This window comes from Rhinatrema bivittatum, chromosome 1 (genome assembly GCF_901001135.1).
Source record: "Rhinatrema bivittatum chromosome 1, aRhiBiv1.1, whole genome shotgun sequence".
Lineage (NCBI taxonomy): Eukaryota > Metazoa > Chordata > Amphibia > Gymnophiona > Rhinatrematidae > Rhinatrema > Rhinatrema bivittatum.
Window position 1 is genome coordinate 3,129,291 of NC_042615.1, and position 26,412 is coordinate 3,155,702.

General features: G+C 45.4%; 1 protein-coding gene across 2 annotated transcripts in view; it reads right to left on the reverse strand.

Moving 5' to 3' along the window:
- Positions 1-26,412, reverse strand: part of SYNPO2 (synaptopodin 2) — a 456,083-nt gene that overhangs the window by 228,016 nt on the left and 201,655 nt on the right. The gene's annotated exons all lie outside the window — the stretch shown is intronic.

Consider the following 26,412-nt stretch of genomic DNA (forward strand, 5'->3'; position numbering starts at 1 on the left):
TTTCTGTATTGTACTTTCTCCTTTCACAGCACAGCCCCGGTGCCCGCGAAAGCCGTGGAGCCGGCCCTTCGCGGTTTCTCTCTCTCACCCCGCGGCCATTTTGCAGCTCCTCGTGGGCTGCTGCGGTAGGAAGGAAGGACGTCTGGGGCGGGTTGTGTGGCCGGAAGGACGCCCCCCCCCCCCCCGGGGCATCCCCTTCTGTTTTCGGACAGCGGCAGTGCGGGCCAACCGGGGCCCCCCCGCAGCGGCGCTTTCTTGCGCGTGGCCCCCCCCCCCGAGGCTTTTTCTATTTTGGTGCCGTTTTTTGCCTGCTCCTGCAGCGATCCCGATGCCGCGGCCGTCACGCTGTGCGGCCTGCGGCGACCCGGGGTCCCGGATTTCTCGGGAGGGCATCTGTGCTCGATGCCTTCCCGGGGGGGGGAAGGTCCCTCACAGTCGCTTAATCCTTTTTCATTTTTGGGCCGGGCCGGCCACTCCGCCATTTTTGGCGGGAACGGCGGCCATTTTACATACGGAGCGCCCTGAAGCGCAGGCCACGAGGGAGGACGGATCCCTGGAGGGGTCTTCAAGCGGGGGTGCTCCCCCGATCCTGGTGCAGGAACAGGGCACCCAGGCCAGGGAACAGGAAGCTCGCCGCCCCTCGATGCGCCTCCGGGCAGGCCGGGGTTCTCTCCGGAGTTTATCCTGCTCATGCATATGCTTATCTGCAGGGGTTGGAAGCGCCGGTGGAAACCCCCCCCTCCCAGATTCCACGGATGCGCCCTCGACGCCGGCCCCCCCCGACCCGGAGCGGGGGGGGCCTCCCACCTGCCTACCCGGGTCCGACCCGCCCCCACGGCAGAGGGGGCGGTACCAGGGCCAGCGGCACACGGAACTGACCTCCCGGACGTTGGACAGGGGGACGGCACGCCGGAGGGGGATGATCCGCGTACCCTACGCCTCTTCCAGAGGGATGAGCTGGACGACCTCATCCCGCAGATCATTCAGGAACTAGATCTGGACCCGCCACCAGACCCGCCTGCTCCAGTAGCCCCCGCCGTCGTCACGTCTTCAAAGAAGGGAGACCCAGTCCTGGCGGCACTTCGGCCGCGGGCTCGGGCTTTTCCCATTCATGAATCATTTTTACAACTTCTCACCAGGGAATGGGACCCCGGAGGCCTCCCTGAAGGTCAGCCGGGCCATGGAAAAGCTGTATCCGCCCCCGAAGATTTCCTGGACCTCATCAAGGTCCCTAGGGTGGACTCCGCAGTGTCGGCGGTCACGAAGAGGACGACTATCCCAGTAACGGGAGGTGCGGCGTTGCGGGACACGCAGGATCGTAAGTTGGAAGTTTTCCTTAAGCGGGTCTTCGAGGTCTCCGCACGGGCATGCGGGCAGTGATGTGCAGCTCGCTCGCCCAACGGGCTAGTCTCCTTTGAGTGCAACAACTCCTCACGTCTCAGGACTGCCGGCCGATGAGGCCGCCCAGGCGGATCGACTGGAAGCCGCAGTGGCGTATGGGGTGGACGCCTCGTACGACCTTTTTCGGGTTCTTGCAAGAGCCATGGTTTCGGTAGTGGAAGCACGGCGACTGCTGTGGCTGCGCAACTGGGCGGCTGATACGTCCTCCAAGTCGAGTTTGAGCTCTCTTCCCTTCAGGGGTAAGTTTCTCTTTGGGGAGGATTTGGACCAGATTATCAAGTCCCTGGGAGAGAACGCTGTTCATCGGCTGCCGGAAGACAGGTATCGTCCGTCCAGAGCGTTCTCCTCTTCGCGGACCAGAGCCAGAGCCCAACGGCGCTACAGGGGCTACAGACAGACGGCCTCCCGGCCATCCGCACCCAGGTCTCAGCCCTGGTCGCGCTCCTTTCGCGGGCGCAGACCAGCGCGCACTACCTCAGGACCCGGGAATCCTCCTACCAAGTCTTCACAATGATGCCAGCCTCGCCCACTCCCCTGTCCCCAGGATTGGGGGCCGGCTAGCGTATTTCTACACGGAGTGGGCACGGATCACCTCGGACCAGTGGGTCCTGGATACCATAAAGCACGGCTACGCATTGGAACTTGTCCGCCCTCCACAGGGAAGGTTCATTTTCTCTCCCTGTGGCTCGACCCTCAAAAGAAGAGCGGTGCAGGGGACGCTGGACAGACTTCGGGAGATCGGCGCCATTACGCCCGTACCCTTCGGAGAGGTGGGCTCGGGTCACTATTCCATCTACTTCGTCGTTCCAAAGAAGGACGGCTCCTTCCGGCCCATCCTAGATCTCAAGGAAGTCAACAAATCCCTCCGAGTGGTGGTCGTTTCCGCATGGAAACACTATGGTCCGTGATCGCGGCGGTGCATCGGGGGGAGTTCCTCGCCTCCCTGGATCTAACGGAGGCTTACCTACATATTCCCATTCGTCCGGACTTTCACCGGCTCCTCCGTTTCAAGATCCTGGACCAGCATTTTCAGTTCACAGCGCTCCCCTTCGGGTTGGCGACGGCGCCGCGCACCTTCACCAAATCATGGTAGTAGTTGTGCGGCAGCCCTTCGAAGGAGGGCATTCTGGTCCACCCCTACCTGGACGATGGCTCATGGGGCGAAATCCTACAACCACGGGCGTGCAGCGGTGACCAGGGTGGGTACAGTTCCTGCATTCCCTGGATGGGTGGTGAACTTCACCAAGAGCTCTCTCGTGCCCTCAAAGCGATTGGATTTCCTGGGGGCGACCTTCGACACCCGTCTGGGCAAAGTCTTTCTGCGCCAGACAAGGCTCAATCCTTGCGGGATCACATACAGCGATTCTCTGCATTACAGGATCCCACCTCCTGGGACTACCTACAGCTCCTGGGAGTGATGGGTTCCACCATCGACCTGGTTCCTTGGGCGTTTGCGCACCTCAGGCCATTACAGCGGGCGCTACTCTCCCGTTGGAAGCCTCTCTCGCAGGATTACCAATGGTGCTCCCGCTCCCGTAGCCGGCCAGGAACAGCCTGGACTGGTGGTTGGATCCGTTGAAGCTGGCACGCGGGATGTCCCTCGATGTGCCACATTGGGTGGTGGTTACCACCGATGCCAGCCTGACCGGCTGGGGAGCAGTGTGCGATCGCAGCTCCACGCAGGGGACGTGGTCAGCGGAGGAGTCGAAGTGGTCCATCAATCGTCTGGAGACCAGAGCGGTCCGACTAGCTCTGCGACGTTTCCTGCCGCTCCTTCGGAATCGGGAGGTCCGGATCTTTTCGGACAACGCCACCACAGTTGCCTACATCAACCGACAAGGCGGCACCCGCAGCCCGCAGGTCGCGCTGGAGGCGGCGATGCTAATGCAGTGGACGGAGCGGCATCTTGTCCGTCTAGCGGCATCGCACATCGCCGGGGTGGACAACGTCCAGGCGGACTTCCTAAGTCGTCAACTCCTGGATCCCAGAGAGTGGGTTCTCTCCGACGAAGCGATGCGGCTCCTCATCCATTGGTGGGGGACCCCCCACTTGGACCTGATGGCGTCCGCCTAAACACCAAGGCCCCATGCTTCTTCAGTCGCAGGAGAGACGCGGCACAGAGGGTGTGGATGCCCTGGTTCTCCCGTGGCCACTGCATCTTCTGCTCTACGTCTTCCCTCCGTGGCCACTGGTGGGCAGAACTCTTCGAAGAATAGAAAGTCATCAGGGACCTGTGATCTTCGTCGCCCCAGAGTGGCCCAGACGACCTTGGTTTGCAGGATCTGCTCCAGCTGGTGATCGACGGACCCATCCGACTGGGTCACCTCCCATGTCTCCTCCGTCAGGGACCAGTATTTTTCGATCAGGCAGGACTCTTCTGTCTTGCGGCCTGGCTTTTGAACGGCGTCGTCTCTGGCGCCGGGGTTACCCGGAGGAGGTAGTCTCGACGTTGTTGCGGGCACGGAAGACGTCGACTTCGGTGGCCTATGTTCGAGTCTGGAAGGTCTTCGAGGTGTGGTGTTCCAGCCAGCACACGACACCCACGAGGGCCTCTGTTCCTCAGGTTCTTCAGTTTCTGCAAACGGGCGTGGACAAGGACTCGCCTACAATTCGCTCCGGGTTCAGGTCGCTGCCCTGGGGTCCCTTCTGCGTTATGAGGGCTCTCTTTTACAGCACCCGGACGTTGCCCGATTCCTCAAAGGCGTCAAACATATCCGGCCGCCGTTACGGGACCCTTGTCCCTCCTGGAGTCTCAACCTTGTGCTTCGCTCCCTGTCAGGTTCGCCCTTTCGAGCCATTGCGTAGCGCAACAATCAAAGACATGACTCTTAAGACTGTCTTTCTCGTGGCCATATTTCCGCTCGCCGCATTTCAGAACTGCAGGCTCTGTCGTAGGGAACCTTATCTCCGTTTCACAGACTCGGGGTTTCGCTTCACACCGTGCCCTCTTTTCTTCCGAAAGTGGTATCTGCATTCCACGTGAACCAGACGGTGGAATTGCCGTCGTTCTCTGCGGCGGAGCCGAAGTCTCTCAGACTCTTGGATGTCAAGCGCACGCTGCGACTCTACCTGGAGGCCATGAATGAGTTTCGACTCTCCGACCATCTCTTCGTACTTTGGTCCGGTCCTAAGAAGGGGACTCAGGCCTCGAAGACGACCATCGCCAGATGGCTGAGGCCGGCATTGCCGCTTCCTACATTGGGGCGGGGCAGACTCCCCCGTCCGGCATTGTGGCGCATTCTACACGTTCTCAGCGGCTTCCTGGGGAGACTCGCTCGGTCTCCTCCCAAGAAATTTGTAGAGCAGCTACTGGAAATCGCTACACACATTCTCGAGACACTATCGTCTGCACCTCGCCTCTTCCGTATCTGGACACTTTGGCGAGCAGTTCTCCGAGCAGGCCTCGCAGGACCCCACCCGATTTAGGGAAGCTTGGGTACATCCCACTGTCTGGACTGATCCAGGTACGTACAGGGAAAAGAAAATTATTACTCACCTGCTAATTTTCGTTCCTGTAGTACCATGGATCAGTCCAGACGCCCACCGCGTTTGGGTTCTTGATCCTGCTCAGCTCTGCGCTGCTCCTCGCTCGCAGTGTTCTGTGTCTTCACAGTCGTTTCTTTTCACTGTTTTTCACACTCCCTACAAGTTGGTAGGATGTTTGCAGTTACTTGTTGCGGTTCATTGTTTTCATTATCTGTTTCTACAAACTTGATCCTTCGGGGGTTTCTACTCGGGCTTTGATATACTCGATACTGAACTCCTGCAGAGGGGGTAGTGGTATATAAGGATACACCCCCTCAAAGCTTGTGCTGACTCCATCTGCTGGATTGGGGACATAACCCACTGTCTGGACTGATCCATGGTACTACAGGAACGAAAATTCAGGTAAGTAATAATTTTCTTTTACCACCCAGGAAAAAGATCTGGTCATCATTGTGGAGAATAAAGAGATTAGGGCAGTTCGGCTTGGAGAAGATATGACTGGGGAGATATGATAGAGGTCTTTTATTTATTTATATAGAAACATAGAAACATAGAAGTGACGGCAGAAGAAGACCAAACGGCCCATCCAGTCTGCCCAGTAAGCTTTCACACCTATTTGTTTTCATACTTATCTGTTACTCTGACCGCTGAGGTCAGGGCTCTTATTGGTAACTTTTTGGTTCCAATTCCCTTCCACCCCCACCATCGATGCAGACAGCAGTGCTGGAGCTGCATCTAAGTGACCTATCTAGCTAATTGGTAAGGGGTAGTAAACGCCTTAATAAGCAAGCTACTCACCTTGGTTTACCCTGCCTGTGCAATTCAGTCCTTGTTGGTTGTCTGAATATAAATCCTCTTTACTTCATTCCTCCCTGTCGTTGAAGCAGTGAGCTGTGCTGGATATGTATTCCAAGTGAAGTATCAGGCTTAATTGATTCAGGGTAGTAACCGCCGTAACAAGCAAGCTACACCCATACTTATTTGTTTACCCAGACTATGTAATTCATTCTTTGTTGGTTGATGCTGAATATAAATCATCTTTTCTTCATTCTCATTCCCTGCTGTTGAAGTAGAGAGCTATGCTGAACGTGCATTGAAAGTGCATCAGGCTTATTTGGTTTGGGGTGGTAACCGCCGTAACAAGCCAGCTACTCCCCTGCTTTTTTGTGGATGCAAATCCTTTTTTCCACATTTCCTCTTGCTGTTGAAGCATAGAGCAATGTTGGAGTCGCATTAACTGTGTGTATATTTATTGAATAAGGATATTAATCTCCAGGTAGTAGCCGTCATTCCCGTAAGCAAGCCACCCCCGTGTCTCTTTTCTTCATTCACATCCTCTAGACTTTATGGATCCACAGTGTTTATCCCACATCCCTTTGAAATCCTTTACAGTTTTGGTCTTCACCACTTCCTCCGGAAGGGCATTCCAGGCATCCACCACCCTCTCCGTGAAGAAATACTTCCTGACATTGGTTCTGAGTCTTCCTCTCTGGAGTTTTAAATCGTGACCCCCTGGTTCTGCTGATTTTTTTGCAACGGAAAAGGTTTGTCGTTGACCATGGATCATTAAAACCTTTCAAGTATCTAAGTCTGTATCATATCACCCCTGCTCCTCCTCTTCCTCCAGGGTGAATATATTTAGATCTTCAATCTCTCCTCATAAGTCATTTGATGAAGACCCCACCTTTTTGGTCGCCCTTCTCTGGACCGCCTCCATCCTGTGTCCCTTTTGATCCGGTCTCCAGAACTGAACACAGTACTCCAGGTGAGGCCTCACCAAGGACCTGTACAAGGGGATTATCACTTCCCTTTTCTTACTCGATATCCTCTCTCTATGCAGCCCATTTTTATTAAAAAGCCCCTTTTTATTAAAAAGGCTTTTATATACTGCTATTTGGAAAAAGACCATCATTGAACATAGTCTAACAAATTGCAAACAACACATAACATTTAAAAAACCTCATCCTTACTTTCTTTAAAAATAAAAAATTACATTTTAAATTAAAATATACTCATTATCTAGCCATTCATATCATTAGTAGTCCTCGCAAAAAAACTGAATGCTAATTTTATGTTGTTGCTGAATGCATTTGTTCTAATTCAGTTTACTAATGTGCAATGGATTGGAATGAGTAAACACAAATTGATTGTTTACGCTTTCAAAAAGTACAAATACTAGGGGAACATACAATTTATTTTTTATTTATTGCTTTTCTCTACCGACGTTCGTTGGCACATCACATCGGTTTACAATAAATATATAAAACATAGAAATAAAATAAAATACAAAGTTGCATCTAAAATTTCAAAAAAGTTAGTTAATATATGTAGTAAAATTAACGTAAAAGTAACAGTAAAAACATAACAACTAAAAACAATTGAAACATAAAAAGAATAAAACTTTATTTACAATGAAGTTACTAGTAATACATTTAAGAAAAATAAGAGAAAATATTTTTTTACTCAACAGATATTAAACTCTGGAATTCGCTACTGGAGGATTTGGTAAAAGCTGATGTTTGAAGAAAAGTCAATTAATCATAGTAAAGGTGGTCTTGGGAAAATCCACTGCTTGTCCCTGGGAAAGCAGCTTGGAATCTCTGATCTTGGGGTCCTGCCAGGTACTTGTGACCTAGATTGGCCACTGTTGGAAACAGGATGCTGGGCTTGATGGACTTTGGTCTGAGCAGCACGGCTAAACTTGAGTTCTTATGTTCACCTGGCTCACTGCATCACATGACTCCAACGATTCTTATTTCATTTCACCTCTGTACTCTCTGAAGTCCTACAATTTTAGTGAAGCTACAAGTCCAGTGGGGCACAGTAAGGGTGGCTCATCATGCTCCTATTGACTTGAGTCTCACCTGGTGACCTCCCGTGATCTCCAGTAAGAGAAGAGCTTACATGCTTCACAAAGTTTATTAGCGGAGGGAGGCTGTAACACTTGTCATTAGCCTTTATCAGATGGATAAACCATAAGTCTCATAGATTACCAACAAAGAAAGCCCTAAATATGAATTTTATTTAATCCATTCAAAAATCCACCCCCACACACACAGCTGGCAATTACCAGATCTGCTTCAATCCTTGCTTTTCCCAGAAATGCTAAAATGAACATTACGGGAAGATTTTAGAGCTGCACTGCCCAGACATACTGTCATGAGAAATGTGTATATTTTACTTCTCTCAATCATTGCTGTGATCATATTTACCATTTCACCACTCCCCACAAAGTATAATCTGCTCACAACATATCTTTCATTTTTGCAAGAGACAGAACCTGATTTATGAATGATTCTCCATCGACGAGCAGGCTGAATCTGCCACGCAAGTGGGTGACATCACCTGACAGCGCAGACACAGACTCGCTCTCAGAGCTCAGAAGACGTAGAAGGTTTTGTGGGCATCCCATGCAACCACACTCTCATATTCCCCGCGGTCTTTTTTCTTCGGAGCTTCACCCAGATATGGTTTTTTTCTCTCGCTCTATTTTTGTAAATTTTTGCCACTTGGAGCCAAAAGTTTGTCTCCGAGTTTCTCTTCAGAGTGATACCCACCCATCCATGTGAAAAATAACCTTAAATAATTGTTGTCAAAAACCTGGCCTTGAAACTCTTCTCCATGACAGAGAATAAACCCAGTAATTTTAAACAATGCCTTTTGTGAATCTGGAAGATGTCTATCACAGACCTTCACCATAAGTACTACCACTACTTGGGACCTAAGCATGACATGGCAAATTGTGCTAGAATGTTGTCAAGAGCCAGAGAAATAAAGAGTCTGAAACTCAGGAATTTCCTGACATTGCCCTCTGCCCCTTTTCAGGATGTGGGTAGAAAGGCAGATCCTTCAGTGTCCTCAGATCCAAGTAGAGACCTAGGATGCATAAGATTCCCTCTGCCAAACCCAGGTGCCGTAAGAATCTGAACATGCCAGGAGAACCATCCTCTTAATGGCCCGATTCAGTAGCTGAATCCTTCGCAAGATTCAGCACCCCTTCTGAATCAGGAAGTGCACAGGCATAGAAACCTATCTCAAGAAAGGAAACGTGACATGGAGATGAAGTCTGGCTTAGTGCTGGTACAAGAACACATTGGGCAGATTAAAAAAAAAAAAAAAAATTACTCGCGTAAATCCAGGTGGATTTACGCGCGCCGGGCCTATTTTCAGAAGGCCTGGTGGCGGGCGTAAAGCCCCGGGACGTGTGTGAGTCCCGAGGCTTGAAAAATGGGTGGGGAGGTCTGGGGGCGGGGCTGAGGCGTGGCCAGAGGCCTCTGCAGGGCTGCTGGGCCAGGGGATTGCGCGCCGGCAGTTGGCCGGCTCATAACTTCTACAGCAAAGGTACGGGGAGTTTTTCTTTAGGGCTGGGGGGTCGGGACAGGTAGGGGAAGGGAGGGGAAGGGGGGGGGAACGGGGAAAGCCAGCTGGTCCCCCTGAGGGCTCAGCGCGCAAGTTGCATTAGTGTGCACCCCCTTGTGCACGCCGACCCCTGATTTTATAACACGCGGCTGCGCGCGCGTGTTATAAAATCGGGTACTTTGTGCGCGCCGGGCAGCGCGCACAAAATAGGCCGCGTGCGTAGGTTTTAAAATCTGCCCCATTATGTTCTTGTACCAGCACTCTCTTTTTAAGCTGTGGTGTGTTTTTTGACACTCTCGCTGCACTCTTGCCTCTCCTGATACCCCTTTGCCCCTTTACAGTGCCTTAGGCTATTCATGCCACTTTGGTGCCACTTTGTCACAGTCTAAGTACCTTGGAGCTCGTTTCTCATTCTGATGATTGCTCCCCAGAAGAAGTTTCATCAGAATTGATAAGAAAACCCCAATTCTGCTGCCAAAAATAGGCCTCAAAAACTTCCCCCATTGACTTTAATGGGGAAACGAAAAATGAATAAAACTAATCAACGAATTGGTTTTTCCCCCTATGAAACTAATGCAACGAATTTGGGTCCCGGCGAAACGAAAACAAATCGAAACAATTTTTTTCCTTCTGCACATCCCTCCTCCAATACTCTCTATCTTCTCTTTAAAATAACAAGCTGATTCCTCACATGTTGGGGAATCTTCTTCTGTATCCTGTGAGAGAGTCGTTAAACTCCTCACACAGAAAAAGCTCCAATGTTTTTTATTAGATTTACCTACTAAGGCGGAATAATATTTCTTTTTTGAGCTGACACCAAATCTTTATAATTCACCCTCACTGTATCATAATTTTGTTGATTCAGATCTGTTTATTTTTTCGCCATTGCCTTTCTTTTTGACTGAACTCAATTTACCACTACAAGTTATTGTTTCCTGCTCAGCCAATTTTTAACCACTTTAGGACCCATACCAAGTGCACTCAGTTTATTTATAAGTTGCTTATGCAAAACCATGTCAGCGGCCTTACTAAAATCTAAATACTTTACATCTAGCGATCTCCCCTAATCTAATACTCTGGTCACCCAATGAAAGAAATTGATCAGATTTGTCTGAAGAGACCTGCCTCTGGTAAAACCATGCTGCCTCGGATTTTGTAAGCCATTGGGTTCCAGAAACGTGTTTCCTGTTTTAGCAGCAATTCCACTAATTTATTCCTCTCCATGGTCAGACTAACTGGCTGGTAATTTCCAGGCACCTCCTTCCACTTTTGTGGAGAGGAACCACATTTGCCTGCTTCCAGTCCTACAGAACTACTCCCTACTCTGAAGAAGCAATGAAAAGGTGAGCCAGCATCACTGCCAGGACATCTCTAAGCTCCATCTGGCCCCATCACCGTATCTACGTTGGGCCTGATATTCAAAGTGCGTTCAGCGCTATTAGTTGGGTAGCGGGACTCATTGGCTTAAGTTGCTGCTGAATATGCACCACGGGAGCACACTTTTCTAAAAATCTATTGGGGTTTACCTCACTTTCAATCTGCTTTGTGTTTGTTTTAGGTGGTCCTGCTCTAGGCCCTTCCACAGTGAACACTGAACAGAAAGCTATGTTAAGCATTTGTATGATGTATAGATGATTTCACTGTACGCAGAGGGACTTGAAATCCACAGTGTTTTTTGGCCTTTCTGTTATACTTTATCAATACATCATCCCTCCTTGGCTGATGTGAAAATTCCTCAGATTTTGGTTTCAGGTAGTTTCTATATAATGTTTTAAGATGCAATCTTTATGACATGTTGTATTAACTTTAAATCTTTGTGCAGAAATTTTATAAAATGTTTTTTATCAAATGTTTATATCTAGTAGTTGTCACTACTGATATCATTATGGCTCAAAGGTACAAACCCCTCAACATTATGGCTCAAATGCACACCCCTCAACTATTGAAACAAATACAGCCAATAGGTAGAGGTTAAGTAAGGCTTAAGAACATAAGAACATAAGAAATTGCCATGCTGGGTCAGACCAAGGGACCATCAAGCCCAGCATCCTGTTTCCAACAGTGGCCAATCCAGGCCACAAGAACCTGGCAAGTACCCAAACACTAAGAAGATCCCATGCTACTGATGCAATTAATAGCATAGCGATTATGTGGTTCTGAGGTAGAGGTTAAGCATGGACCATTTGAGACCTGTGTCACACGTACATCATGACCAATAATTTCTTTGCAAATAAGTCAGCACTCGCTTGACAAGCAACCGGCATGCACACTCAATCCCTCATACCATATCAAAAACCCGAAAGAGACTTACCTGCTGTTTTCAGGCCTCAGTCTCCCTTGCTTCTGGGGTTGGCCGTCCGTGAGAGCAAAAGGCTGCAGCTCTCTTCTCTCCAGTGCCACCTCAGAATCCCTCCTCAGAACTTGTCACAAACTCTTCCTTTCCCTCTTTCTCTCTCTTTTGAGGTACTCTCCTTCCCAATCCTTGCGCACCTGATCTGTGGCAACTCTTCTGCTCCAAAAGAGATTGCACGGGTATCACTTGTTAACCTCTTAATGACCTTGCTCATTCTTAACGTATGCTGCCTTTAAATTTATTAAAATAAGATTTTTAGCAGATAACACTGCATAGAAACAGAGAGGGTTTTTTTTAATAAGATTTACAGCTGGCATTAATTATGCTTTGCAGAAACAGTTGTATTCATTTAGACTGTTTTGGCGAAGGAATAAAGGTCTAGATTTTTACTATGATAATGGATCATGTATGTACTTTAAAATAAAGGAACATTAATTTAGAGATATCCTCTTGATATAGTTTGGTTAACCAAAAGACGGGAAATAAAGAGATTTACTTATGGCCACACAGACAGTGAGGAAAGCTGGGATTAGAACTCCAGGCTCCCAGGAGTTCTCCGGGACCTGTAGTTTACTTGCAGCACAATCACTTAATGATAGCCTGGAAATACTTTTTGTGTTTATGCTTGAGAAGTATAACAGTTCCCAAGATTATAATACCTATTGCCCCTTTGTGCACTGTCTGTCTCTGGCTGGGTGGGACTCTAATAATAGTCCAGCCTTGCAGTGTTTCTCTAGGCCATATAAAGCAGGCACTGGGTTTTACAGCTAGCAGTGGCCGGATTTTGTTGAATGTCTTTAAACAAAAGTGGAAAGAAAACTTTATCACCAGAAACAGGTCTGATTCCCTTAAAAGGAAGTTGTTTCGGTTTTCTGCTGCTTGCTGGGAGGCCAGTAACACCCTAGAAATGGTTATGCCATGAGTCACAGGGGGAGCAAAGAAGCCTGCAGATAGGGCAAGAGAAGAGCTCTGGGTAACCTGACTCACAGGTCACAATTCATCAGGGACTGCTTTTCTGTGGCTATCAGGTTTAGCTGATCCTTTTTAATATTCTAAATTGTATAATTCACTTTCTTACAGCACATGTATGTACAGAATAGCAGCAGTGACATACAGAGCCTTAACACAATTGCCCTCTAACACACTCTCCAGCCTCATACATTCGAACAACCCAGGTCTATCTTGTACATAACTAGTTAGCGATAAAGTTATTAGTGCTCTTCTGTTCCGAAGGTTCGATCCTCCTCCCTCAAAAATCTACCATGAAAGCTGATTATAACTGCCCCCCTCTCACACCCTCCAATCCCTGATTCACTCAACCTGACTATTTATACCCAAGGCAGAATGTTTCACTTTTCCTTAATCACTATCATGTATTGTTTATCTTTACTGCTATTCCCACAGTCTAGATTCATCCCTGGTTATATACCTTTTTATTTATAGACCGATGTTATGGGCTCAGATTGTAAGCCTTTATATGTATTATTATATTATACTGTAAACCTTATGTTTATTGATGTTAAACCGTTACATGTATTGTTGTTATATCTGTAAACCGTTGTGAAGGCCAGCACCAAACATCGGTATATAAAAAGAAAGAAAGTCTAAAGATTAGGATGTCCATATTCAGGCACAGTCTGAATGGCAAAGTTAGACGGATAAACTTTGAAGGCATGTTCAGTGGTGTACCCACAATACTGAATATAGCTAGCAATCTTAAAGTTAGTCGATTAAACGTAGCGGGCTAACTGAAAGACAGTGCTTTGGCCTGACCAGATGTAGCTGGCTAGTTCTGAATATTGGAGTTAGCCAGTTAACTTAGCCGGCTAATTCAATTCCTCCCAGTTACGACCCCAGAACTCCCTTAACTTAACTAGCTAAATTCCAGCCCAAATATGTATCTAGCCGGCTAACTTCTGAGTTAGCTGGCTAAAGGTTTCTGGATATGAACTTCTAGGTGTATACAGCATTAAAAAGCATTGGCATAGAGTTTAGGGGAAGTAACATAGAGGTCCGTTTACTAAGAGGCAGAGGAAAGAGTTAGAGGAGAGAAATAACCCACAAGTTCTGTGTTCTGTTGACTAGACTTGCATAAGATGTGTGTATGTGAGAGTGTATATATGTATGTATATTTTTTTTGGTCAATAGATAATTAAGCTCTGGAATTTGTTGCCAGAGGATATGGTGAAAGCTGTTAGTGTAGCTGCATTTAAAAAAGTTTTGAACAAATTCCTGGAGGAAAAATCCATAAACCATTATTAAGGTGGAGTTGCATAAATCCACTGCTTATTATCCCTCAGATCCTGTCAGGTACTTTTTTTTATTTATTTAAAAACGTTTCTATACTGTCATTAAGTTAATTAACCATCACAACGGTTTACAAAAAGGCACAAATAGGGTTAAAAGTTGATTGGTATAGATAACATATTATAGGTGTGCCATTACGGAACCGTAACATATTTTTTAATATCAAAGCTATATGTTAAGTTTGCTTCTATTTGGTTGGAATAAAAACTTCTTTACGCTGTCCTGGATTGGCCACTGTTGGAAATGGACTTGATGGACCTTTGGTCTGACCCAATATGTCAAATCTTGTGTTCTTAATGGAACAATTGCCCCTGGATAATTGGTGTTTAGCTAGAAGAATATACCTCCCCAGAAGTCAGCCAGTTTGATATTGGCAAGGTGCTGGTGACCAGCAAAGCCATAGGTACACTGACGGTGAGATGTTCAGGCAATAGTCTTACTAGTTTTGATAGCTGTTGAGGTTGTTATAAAGGCATGGGGGAATGGGGTATGAGTGTTGGGTTAAGTATGGATCTTGTATACTTATCCACCCAGGATGGTCGGGATCTAATTATTACAGGCATTTGTTTTGACATCTATATATTATCAGGTGGAGGAGTAGGCTAGTGGTTAGAGCAGCGGGCTATAAATGAGAGAAGCCAGTGTTAAAATCCAACTACCATTGCTTGTGACCTTGGGCAACTCACTTTACCCTCCATTGCCTCGGGTACACACTTAGATTATGAGCCTTCTGGGAATAGGGAAATACCCACAGTACCTGAATTTATTTTGAAGTGTCTGAAAGGTAGAAAATAAATAATATTGTAATTTGGTATACACTAGCCTTCCTAAATGCCATCAATAAGAATTAAAATTATTCCCAAATTTATTATTTTGTAATTTGATTGATATTCTGTTTTTTGGCACTTCAAAGCAGATTACATTAAGGTACTGCTGCGGCTCGGCTTTTATCAGGTTGTTTTTCAAGAGAGCACATGACCCCAATTTTGTATCAGCTTCACTGTTCCCTGCTTTGTTTAGTATTTTGGGCTATCAATGGAGACAGTTCATCTTACCTTTCATGAATACATGTTCCTTATATTCTGAGGGACATTGCTACTGCTCCCGTCAGTAAAAGAAGCCCATCTGCAGGAAACTCAGACACATGCCTTTTCAGTAATAGGGCCAGCCCCATGGAACTCTTTGCCTATTGAGTTATGTTGAACTGAAGATTATAAAGTCTTCTGGAAGGGGTTAAAGACCTATTTATTCCAGGAAGCATTTTAGAGTGTCTGCATAGTTTTATAAAATGTTGCTGTTCTTTATGCTGTTTTATTGTAGTTTTTATTTAATTATGTTTTTATTATATGTGTGTTGTCTGTTTTTGTTTGTCAGCATATGGTAATGCTGTTATGTTCTCTGCTTAGTAAGGTTTCCCAATCAGTAGAAAATTAATAAATTTATTTATTTAGGTTCTTTTAATATACCGATGCTCAAGACAGGTCTTATCGTACCGGTTTACAAATAACAAGGGGAAACCAATAAAAAACATAGGAAGTGAAAAAAAGTTACATTAAAACAGGGAGGTCAAACCTGGCATTAGAAGAAAGAGAGAGATTAACAATTTATTTTCTAAATGTAAACAAGAGACTATCGGCAAGGGAGCCTTTGCTTTTCAGAAGAACTTAAATACATATATACATTGCAATGTTCATATAAAGGGTGGTTCTAGAATATTGGGTACTTAATGTAGATGTTGTAGGATATCTACTGCGGAGTAGAGTTCCTTACAGGTACCATGGATTTCTTCAGCAATAGGCTTGCGCGAAGAGCCAAGTTTTCAGTTTTTTTCTGAAAGTAAGATGACAATGTTCCTGGCGTATGTCTGGTGGGAGAGAGTTCCAGTGGTATAGTCCTGCTGTGGATAGCGCTCTTTTATCGATGGAGTTATGTTTAGTTGAGCTGCAGGGAGGAGCTTGTAGGGCGCTTCTATATGCATATCTGGTAGGTCTTGAAGAAGAGTGTACTTTGAGAGGTAAGGTTAGTTGTAGTGAGGATTGATGATATATGGTTTTGTGAATGATGGTCAGCGTCTTGAAGAGTATTCTGGTATGTATGGGTAGCCAATGGAGTATTTTAGTATCGGGGTGATGTGGTCCATCCTGCGTGTGTTAGTGAGGATCCTAGCTGCTGCGTTTTGTAGCATCTGGAGGGGTTTGGTGGAGGAGGCTGGGAGACCAAGCAGTAGAGCGTTGCAGTAATCGATTTTCGAGAATATTATGGCTTGTAGGACCGATCTGTAGTCATGGAAGTGGAGTAGTGGTCTTAATTGTTTTAGGATCTGAAGTTTATAAAAGCCCTCTTTTGTGGTGTTATTAATGAATTTTTTGAGGTTCATTCTGGTGTCTAGGATGGTTCCAAGGTCTCTAACTTGATTTACTAATGGTATGTTAGTGATGTTGGCTGGTGGGTTGTTGTCGTTAGGGGCGATGACCAGAAGCTCGGTTTTGGACGTATTGAGGACCAGGCTGAGGGTCATGAGGAGGGTATTAATGGCTTGAAGGCAGCTGTTCCAGTAGTTTAAGACGTCGGACATGGGGTCCTTGATGGGGATAATGATCTGCACGTCGTCGGCATAAATGAAAAGGTGAGATTGAGGTTTTTGAGTAGTTGGCATAATGGGAGGAGATAGATATTGAATAGGGTCGGGGAGAGCGATGATCCCTGGGGTACTCCTTGTTTGGACGCTATGGGAGAGGATTCTTTGTTGCTTATTTTTACTTTGAAATATCTGTCACTTAGAAAAGATCTTAGCCAGTGGAGTGCCAGTGAATAAATAGCTGGATTTATCCTTAGCGGTGTAGACAGGAATCAATTGATTTTTGTGCTAGCATCTATTATGCTATTATGTAGGTGAGGGCAGTTCTGGCTGTATTGTCCCCTCCCTTAATATGTATACGTATACATATACGTATGTATACGTATACGTATAATATGTATACATTTAATTTTTTGCAGCAAAATTGAAACCACATGTCCCTGCCTAGTCCATAGATCAGGAACAGCCAGGACTGGCTCAGCTTGTCCTCATAGTCTCAAGTCATCTGCTAACCACATGTTTATGGAACAGTTTATAACTTAATAAATTGTTTACATGTACACTGTGTGATTATAAATGTCTTTAGAAAGGGAATCTTTTGCTATATGGGAGTCACAATCTGTCCTCAGAGGTCACTGGTGTCTTGATAGTGCTGTGGATTGGAAGGGGTTGGGTAGCTGTGAAAACAATTGAAAATAATGTGAAGTTGCTAATATGTAAACTTGCAGTTCACAAAGTAGCATGGAAAATGTAGTTTAGAAACAAACTCCATCACTGGGACTGTAGGTTTTTAAACCACATTTCCCATAAGGCAAAGCTAAATATTACAACTGTTCTTCAAACTTTCAGGTCAATTCGGTAAAGTGCGAGGGAAAGCTGGCGCTCCGAGGCGAGCACCCGCTCTCCCAATGCGCGCCCAGGCCCCTCTCCTGGGCGCGTGATTCTGTATTTAAATTAGAACCCAGGCTAATAAGGAGGCGCTAGGGACACTAGCGCGTCCCTAGCGCCTCCTTATTGGCAGAAGCGGCAGCTGTCAGCGGGTTTGACAGTCGACACTTAATTTTACCTGCATCGGTTGTCGAACCTGCTGACAGCCACGGGTTCGGAACACGGACGCCGGCAAAATTGAGCGTCCGTTTTCTAACCTGTAGGCCGCAGGCAGATTTTTTTTTTTGGAGGTTTTTTTTCTTTTTTTTTAATTTTTGGGGGCTCCGACTTAATATCACTATGATATTAAGTCGGAGGGTGTACAGAAAAGCAGTTTTTTCTGCTTTTCTGTTCACTTGCCCGGTGCCGGCTGAAATTAACTCCTGCCTTTCTGAGAGTAAAATGTGCGGCTTGGCTGCACATTTTACTTTCTGTATCGAGCGAGACTAACTAATAGGCTCATCAACATGCATTTGCATGTGATGAGCGCTATTAGTTTCGGGGAGGTTGGCTGCGCTTTTTCCACGGGCTATTACCCCTTACTCTATAAGGGGTTATAGCGCGTCGAAAACACGCATCCAAACGGGGGCTAACAGTGGCTCAGCCTGTAGTGTTCCCAGAACAGATCCCTGGGGTACTCCACTTTTCACCTTTTTCCATTGGGAAAATTTACATTTAGCCTTACTCTCTATTTTCTATCCTTTAACCAATTGGCAATCCACATTAGGACACTGTCCCCTATCCCATTCTAATTTCCTAAGAAGTCTCTTGTGAGGGACTTTGTCAAATGCTTTCTGGAAATCCAGATATACTGTATCAACTGGATCACCTTTATCCAGATGTTTGTTTATTCCCTGAAAAAAATGTCACAAATTTGTGAGCCAAGACTCCCTTGGCTAAATCCATGTTGGCTTTGTCCCATTGAACTATGCTTACCTATATATGTTCAGCAATTTTGTTCTTTATGATAGCTTCTACCATTTTGCCTGGCACAGTTGTCAAACTCACTGGTCTGTAGTTTCCTGGCTTATAGTTTGATCCCTTTTTAAAAATTGGCATTACATTGGTGAACCCTCCAATCGTCAGGTACCTTAGATGATGTTACTATTAGTTTACAAATTTCCAATAGCAGGTCTGCAATTTCATTTCCCAGTTCTTTCAGCAATCTGGGATGTATACCATCTGGTATACCATCTGGTCCAGGTGATTAGTCAATTTGCCCTAGTACATCTTCCAGGTTCACTGAGATTGTTTCAGATGACACCATTCCCTTGGCACACTTACACATGCGAAAGGCCCAATAGACCTTAAGGTGGAAGTGGTGACAAGCCACTCAGGACCACCAGGACCGCATCTGAGTCACACTGTACCTCTGGACCTCTTTATCCTGGTGGCAGAAAATTTCGAATTTGAAAGGGGGGGTGTCCTTTCAAAGTCCTCCCACCTAAATTGTCCTTACTTTGGATGGATCCTTCCTGGGATGGAGAGCTCATGTAGATGGGCTCAGTCCCCAGGGTTTATGGTCCACCCAGCAATGTGTCTGCCAAATCAATTTCCTGGAGCTATGGGCAATCAGGTATGCATTGTTGGCTTTCAGAGATCAGCTGTCCAACAAAATTTGTACTGATACAGACCGACAACCAAGTAGCAATGTGGTATGTCAACAAACAGGGAGGTACAGGATCGTACCTCCTGTGTCAGGAAGCTGTCCAGATCTGCTATTGGGCCCACTCCCATGGGATGGTTCTCAGGGCCAAATATCTGGCCGAACAGAGAACGTGATAGTGGACAGACTGCCTGTAACTTGGGGACCATGTCAAGACTCACTCTTTTCGAGTCATGGCAGTGTTGGTAGCCCAATTGTGAGCAGTCCTCATGGAGGAGGGCTGCAGCATTCATCCGCATCACATTACTGTCTGGATAGGGATGGCCGACGTGATAGTAGTTTTGGCCAATCAGTCCTTCAGAAATTGTTTAAGGTATAGAATCTAACTGTTCCCACCTAGGGCCAGTTCTTTCTTTTCAAACTGCCCCTCTCCATGTTACCAACAAAACTAATTGTTGTTGTGCCCATTAGCACTTATTTTGGAGTTTTGCTGGTCCCCTTTTATGTTGGGGGCAACCTGTAGAGAGAGATTCACCCATGTGGGAGGGCTGCCATGCTGCTTGTCCTCAGAGAAAGCAGAGTTTCTTACTTGTAACAGATGTTCAGTCCTCATGAAACCCACCACCCTGCAGAGTGTGGTTTCCAGTGCATGGGTTTTCTCATTATTTTTATTTTATTATTCTTTTAATTCCATGATAGAAGACTGAGGGGATCCTGCATGGACATGTAGTATTTGGTATGTGTGAGCATGCTCACTAAGGCTCCAGGTTCTAGAAACTTTGACATAAGTTTTCCATGCTGGGCTCCATCCAATGATTTCACACGTGTGAGGACTGACATCCTGCTGTCCTCAGAGAACATCTGTTACAGGTAAGCCACTCTGCTTTTTCTAGGAAGTGGCAAGATAGCCCAGGTGGGCTGAGGATATCTTATATGTGGAGGGATACCTTCTCCAAATATTACCTGAGGTCCAAGTTGAACTCCTGAGCTTCAGGACCCAAAAGTGTCTTTGTCCCAGGGTGAAGACTCCAACAGAGGTCTCCAGATGTCTCACCTCTTTTTACTCCTATTGTCTATTCCAAGTACTCTGTGGGCCTCTTGGGAGGGAGAAGCCTTTAGGCTGGAAAACTAGATCTTCTCCTGCCCCAACCTATGGGTAAGGAAGGGGGGGAGGCTCAAAAACATCCTCCCCAATTAGGAAAAATACAAAAACTCCCATTTTAGATCTAATTCTCAGTGGAGCACAGAATTTGGTGAGAGAGGTAACGGTGGTGGGGCCGCTTGGCAATAGTGATCATAATATGATCAAATTTGGAGTCATGACTAGAAGGGAGACAATATGTAAATCTACAGCTCTTTCAAAAGGGAACATTTGATAAAATGAGGAAAATAGTTATAAAAAACTGAAAGGTGCAGCTGCAAAGGTTAAGAGTGTACATCAGGTATGGACACTGTACAAAAATATCATCTTAGAACCTCAGAACAGATGTATCCACGCATTAAGAAAGGTGGAAGGAAGGCCAAACGATTACCGGCATGGTTAAAAGGGGAGGTGAAAGAGGCTATTTGAGCCAAAAAAAGTCCTTCAAAAATTGGAAGAAGGATCCATCTGAACAAAAGAGGAAAAAAGCATAAGCATTGTCAAGTTAGCAGGGTGCCGGCGTGTGCAAAAGGTAAAATAAAACAATAGGGGTAGCTGGGAGGGGAGGTTAGGGTGGGGGTTTCAGAAGTTCCCTCCCAGTGTGCTCCTTAATTTTCTGAAAATCTACCCCTTAATGCGGGTAAAATCTATTGACAATTCAATGACATATACTGAAGCAATTTTCAAAACTTGACTGTAAACTGCTTTGAAGAGCCTGAAAAAGCAGAAAATAAGTATATAATCCACTTATTATCTTTGTTGCTTCCAGAGGTTATGAATTTACATTTTTTAAGAAACACTTTTGGTACAACAAATACAAAATAAGATGGGTAGGTTTTCACATATAAAAATAAAAACAGGAGATTTTTCTGGCTCGTGATTTTGCCTATCCCCTTCCCCCATCCACCACTCCTATCCCTTCCACGCTGCCTCTCTCTACTTCTGTCCCTACTCCAACTCCTACTTCTCCTTCCCCTAACACTGCTGCCCTCGTTATCCCACCTCCTTCACTCCCCCTCTTTTCCTCACGCTTCTCTTCACCTCTCTCCCCACACCTCACGCCCAATTCTCTGCACCTCTTTCACGCAACATCTCCACTACTCACCATCTCCTCCACTCATGATGTCCATCACTCACCACCTCTGTGAAACCTCAAGTCTTTTCCTCCTAAATAAAAAAAGTTCAGTTTAGATGATGTGATTTAGATTTTTTGGGTGCAATTTTTCTTGTTAGACACAATTGTAACATCGCGCTCCACTTTGTTCGGCGGAGTGGGGGAAAAAAGGGTATTGGTTTCTGAAGGCTGGACCCTGACTTTTATGATCTGGGGAACCCATGCTGACATTGGGAATAAAGCTTCTATGGGCAAGTCCAAAAGCAAAGAACATTAAAGCAGCATTGTCTGAATTATCAGGAAGGCTGCTAACCACATAAAAATGTTGCAGTAATTTTGTTATGGGTTTGACAGTTGCTTGGTCTTGCTTGTGCAATTTCTGTTTCTTGACTTTAATTTGACATTGGACATTGCCTTAGACAGTTAATGGCTCCTGCTTAATTATTGAAATGAATATATATTGGTTATTATAGTTAATGAAGTTAGTATTTTACCCTTGAAACCCGTTATTTATGTAAAGCCTGTAGCTCTTAAATGTTTTTCTTACTGTATAACCTGTTATATGTAAAGCCTGTTGCTAATTTATTGTTTTACTGTAAACCGAGGTGATGTATAACTTTACGTACCGCGGTATATAAGAATCTATAAATAAATAAATAAATAAAATAAATAACCTGCATGGAGCAGCAGTTACTACCCCTTACAGACACATGGAAGTAACTTGCATAGAGTGGAAATTCCTATCCTTTGCGGATACTTGGCGGTAACCTACACAGAGTGGCAATTACTGCCAAGGGAAGCTTAGTGGGCAGACTGGATAGACCATTTGGTCTTTTTCTGCTGACAATACTATGGCCTAGATTCATCAAAATGCTATAAATATAGCAAAAATAATGCCCACAATAAAAAAAAAAAAGGGGCATGGTTAGGATAATGTGATGGCGCATACAGTGATATTTCATCGTACGCGGCAAACTTTCATCACATGCGGCAAAATGTCAATGCACACAGCGCTACATCATTGCATACCGTGTTGCACACAGCGCATTATTTTTGCAGGTTATATGCCAGCCTTTCTGAAGCTGTCTATTTGAGGGTGTGGAGAGGTGTGTTTAGGGGAGAGGAGGGTAGTTGCTGTGCTGGTGGTAGGAGACAGTTTATATTATATATGTATAAATTATATATTTATATATTATATATAAATTATATATGTTTAAATGAACGCTCTTTGTATATCAATGCATCTACTAATCCTCTAATACCTTATTCATTTTGAATAACTCGTATTCGATGGATATGTTATTAATCCCCATCCTAACCTCCTAACATCTTACCCATCGAAAATTGTAAACCGTTGTGCTGGCGAAACCGAATGACGGTATATAAAACTAGATAAATAAAAAATAAAATAAATAAAACATTGATAAGACAGGCGAAGAGAGAATTTTTAAATAAAGTTGGCCATAGAGGCAAAAACTCTTAATTAAAACTTTTTAAAATAATCCAAAGCAGGAAACCTGCGAGGGAGTTGGTTGGACAGTTAGATAATCAAGAGGAAATGGGGCTCTTAGGGACGATAAGGCCATCACGAAAAGATTAAATAAATTCTTTGCTTCCATGTTTACCTGTAAGGATGGTGGGAAGATATTGGTTCCAGAGATTGTTTTCAAGAGTGATGATTTAGATGAACTGAACTAAATCATGGTGAACATGGAAGATGTGTAGGCCGGATTGACAAACTAAAGTGTAGTGACAAACTAAATCACCTGGACCGGATGGTATGTGCCCCAGGGTTCTGAATGACCCAAAAATGAAATTTCAGACCTATTAGTTAAAATTTGTAACCTATCATTAAAATCATCTATTGTACCTGAAGACTGGCGGGTGGCCAATGTAACCCCAATATTTAAAAAGGGCTCCAGGGGCGAACCAGGAAACTATAGACCAGTGAGCCTAACTTCAGTGCCGGGAAAAATAGTGGAAACTATTCTAAAGATCAAAATCACAGAACATATAGAAAGACATGGTTTATGTGAACACAGTCAGAATAGATTTACACAAGGCAAGTCTTGCCTCACAAATCTGCTTCATTTTTTTGAAGGGGTTAATAAGCATGTGGATAAACGTGAGGAGGTAGATGGCTTGTTACGGCGGTTACTACCCCAAACCAAATAAGCCTGATACTTCACCTTCAATGCATATCCAGCATAGTTCTCTGCTTCAACAGCAGGGGAGAAAAAAAAGGGTTCGCACTCACAAAGCGGGGAGTAGCTGGCTTGTTACGGCGGTTACTACCCCAAACCAAATGTGTCTGATACTTCACTTTCGATGCATATCCAGCATGGCTCTCTGCTTCAACGGCATGGGAGAAGAATAAACTGATACCTCAAGCATATCCAGCATAGCTCCCTGCTTCAACGGCATGGGAGAAGACTGATACATCACGCATTTCCAGCATAGCTCTCTGCTTCAACGGCAGGGGAGAAGAAAAACAACCAATAAGGGCTAATAACATAGTCTGGGTAAAACAAATAAGCATGGGTGTAGCTTGCTTATTGCGGCGGTTATTACCCCTACTACCCCTAACTAATCAAGCTAGATATTTCAGTGGTGGGAGTGGAAGGGAAATAGAACCAAGAGCTAAGAGAAACAGATAAGTATGAGAGAAAAAATGTGTGAAGCTTGCTGGGCAGACTGGATGGGCCGTTTGGTCTTCTTCTGCCGACATTTCTATGTTTCTATGTTTCTATGTAGTTAATTTGGATTTTCAGAAGTCGACTGACAAAGTCCCTATTGAGAGACTTCTAAAAAGTAATGGGATAGGAGACAAAGTCCTTTCGTGGATTGCAAACTGGTTTAATGACAGGAAACAGAGAATAGGATTAGATGGTCAGTGGAGTGTCTGAGGGATGTAAGTGCTGCAAAGTGGAGGAGATGCCTAGTGGTTAGAGCAGTGGGCTATGAATCAGGAAGTAACCTGTGTTTAAATCCCATTACTGCTCCTTGTGACCTGTGACAAGTCACTTTACCTTAGAAAATAGACACTGCTATTACTAGCAACAGTAACTTGGGATAGACTTAGTTTTTGGGAACTTGCCAGGTTCTTATGGCCTGGATTGGCCACTGTTGGAAACAGGATGCTGGGCTTGATGGACCCTTGGTCTGACCCAGTTTGGCATGTTCTTATGTTCTTAAGTTCTATATTTAGACCAGTGCTTTTCAATATATTTATAAATACGATGTGTGAGGTAATCAGATTTGCAGATGATACAAAACTATTCAGAGTAGTTAAATCACAAGCGGATTGTAATAAATTACAGAGGACCTTGTGAGACTGGAAGATTGAGCATCCAAATGGCAGATGAAATTTAATGTGGATAAGTGCAAGGTAATGCATATAGGGAAAAATAACCCAATGTATAATTACACAATGTTGGGTTCCATATTAGGTGCTACAACCCAAGAAAGAGATCTAGGTGTCATAGTGGATAACACATTGAAATCGTCGGCTCAGTGTGCTGCGGCAGTCAAAAAAGCAAACAGAATGTTGGGAATTATTAGAAAGGGAATGGTGAATAATACGGTGGAAGTCATAATGCCTCTGTATTACTCCATAATGAGAAAACACCTGATTACTGTTGTGCAATTCTGGTCGCCACATCTTAAAAAAGATATGGGGTCGATTTTAAAATTTTGAGCGCGTGGGGTATATTTGTGTTCGCTACCCGAGTGCAATACAAATCCAGGGTCGGCGCGCGCAAGGGGGTGCACATCTGTGCACCCCTTGCGCGCGCCGAGCCCTAGGGGAGGCCCAATTTCGATTTCGGAGCGGCCTTGGAGGGAACTTTTTTTTTGTTCCCCCCCCCAACCTTTCCTCCCTTCCCCTATCTAACCCACCCACCCAGCCCTACCTAAATCCCTCCCCTACCTTGTTTTGTAACTTGTGCACACCAACTCGCTGCCGGTGCGCCAGGCCCAACACAGGCTGCTGTGTCGGGGGCACTCGGCCACCCCCCCAGACTGCCCCTGGAACACCCTTTTTCGAAGCCCCGGGACTACGCGCGTACCGGGCTTGCGTGCTCCGCTGAGCCTATGCAAAATAGGCTTGGTGCGTTGCAGGGTTAGGTTTTTAGGTGGTTACCGTGCATATCTTACGCGCGTAACCCTTTGAAAATCTACCCTAATAATTGCGATGGAGAAGGTACAGAGAAGGGCTACCAAAATGATAAAGGGATGGGACAGCTTCCCTATGAGGAAAGACTAAAGAGGTTAGGACTTTTCAGCTTGGAGAAGAGACGACTGAGGGGGGATATGATAGAGGTGTTTAAAATCATGAGAGGTCTAGAACGGGTAGATGTGAATCTGTTATTTACTCTTTCGGATAATAGAAAGACTAGGGGGGCACTCCATGAAGTTAGCATGGAGCACATTTAAGACTAAATCGGAGAAAGTTCTTTCTTCACTCAATGCACAATTAAACTCTGGAATTTGTTGCCAGAGGATGTGGTTAGTGCAGTTAGTGTAGCTGTGTTTAAAAAAGGATTGGATAAGTTCTTGGAGGAGAAGTCCATTACCTGCTATTAAGTTCACTTAGAGAATAGCCACTGCCATTAGCAATGGTTACATGGAATAGACTTAGTTTTTGGGTACTTGCCAGGTTCTTATGGCCTGGATTGGCCACTGTTGGAAACAGGATGCTGGGCTTGATGGACCCTTGGTCTGACCCAGCATGGCATCTTCTTATGTTCTTAACTCCAAGAAAACTCACTGTGGCAAGTCACCATTGTCCCTCCATAGATGGTGAGAGGGGCTCAGCAGCTCTTCTCTACCCAGAAACTCACAAAAAGTAGAAAAACGCCAAAATTAACTTCACAGAAAAACAGTCTACTTGTGAGCTTTCTATCTAAATTACTGAGGAGGCAGGGAAGGATAATGAGCAGATACAGGAACTGATGAGGGGAGAGAAAGGGGGAATGGGGAGGGGGGCAGGCAGGCGCATTAAAGGTATACAGGAGCTGCTGGGAGGAGAGAGAGAGTGGGAGAATGCAGGGGCACTGTACAGATACAGGAACTGCTGGGGGGCAGGCAGAGTCAGAGAAGGGAGAAACGTGTAAGTGATGTAAAGCTTGGACGTTCCTTG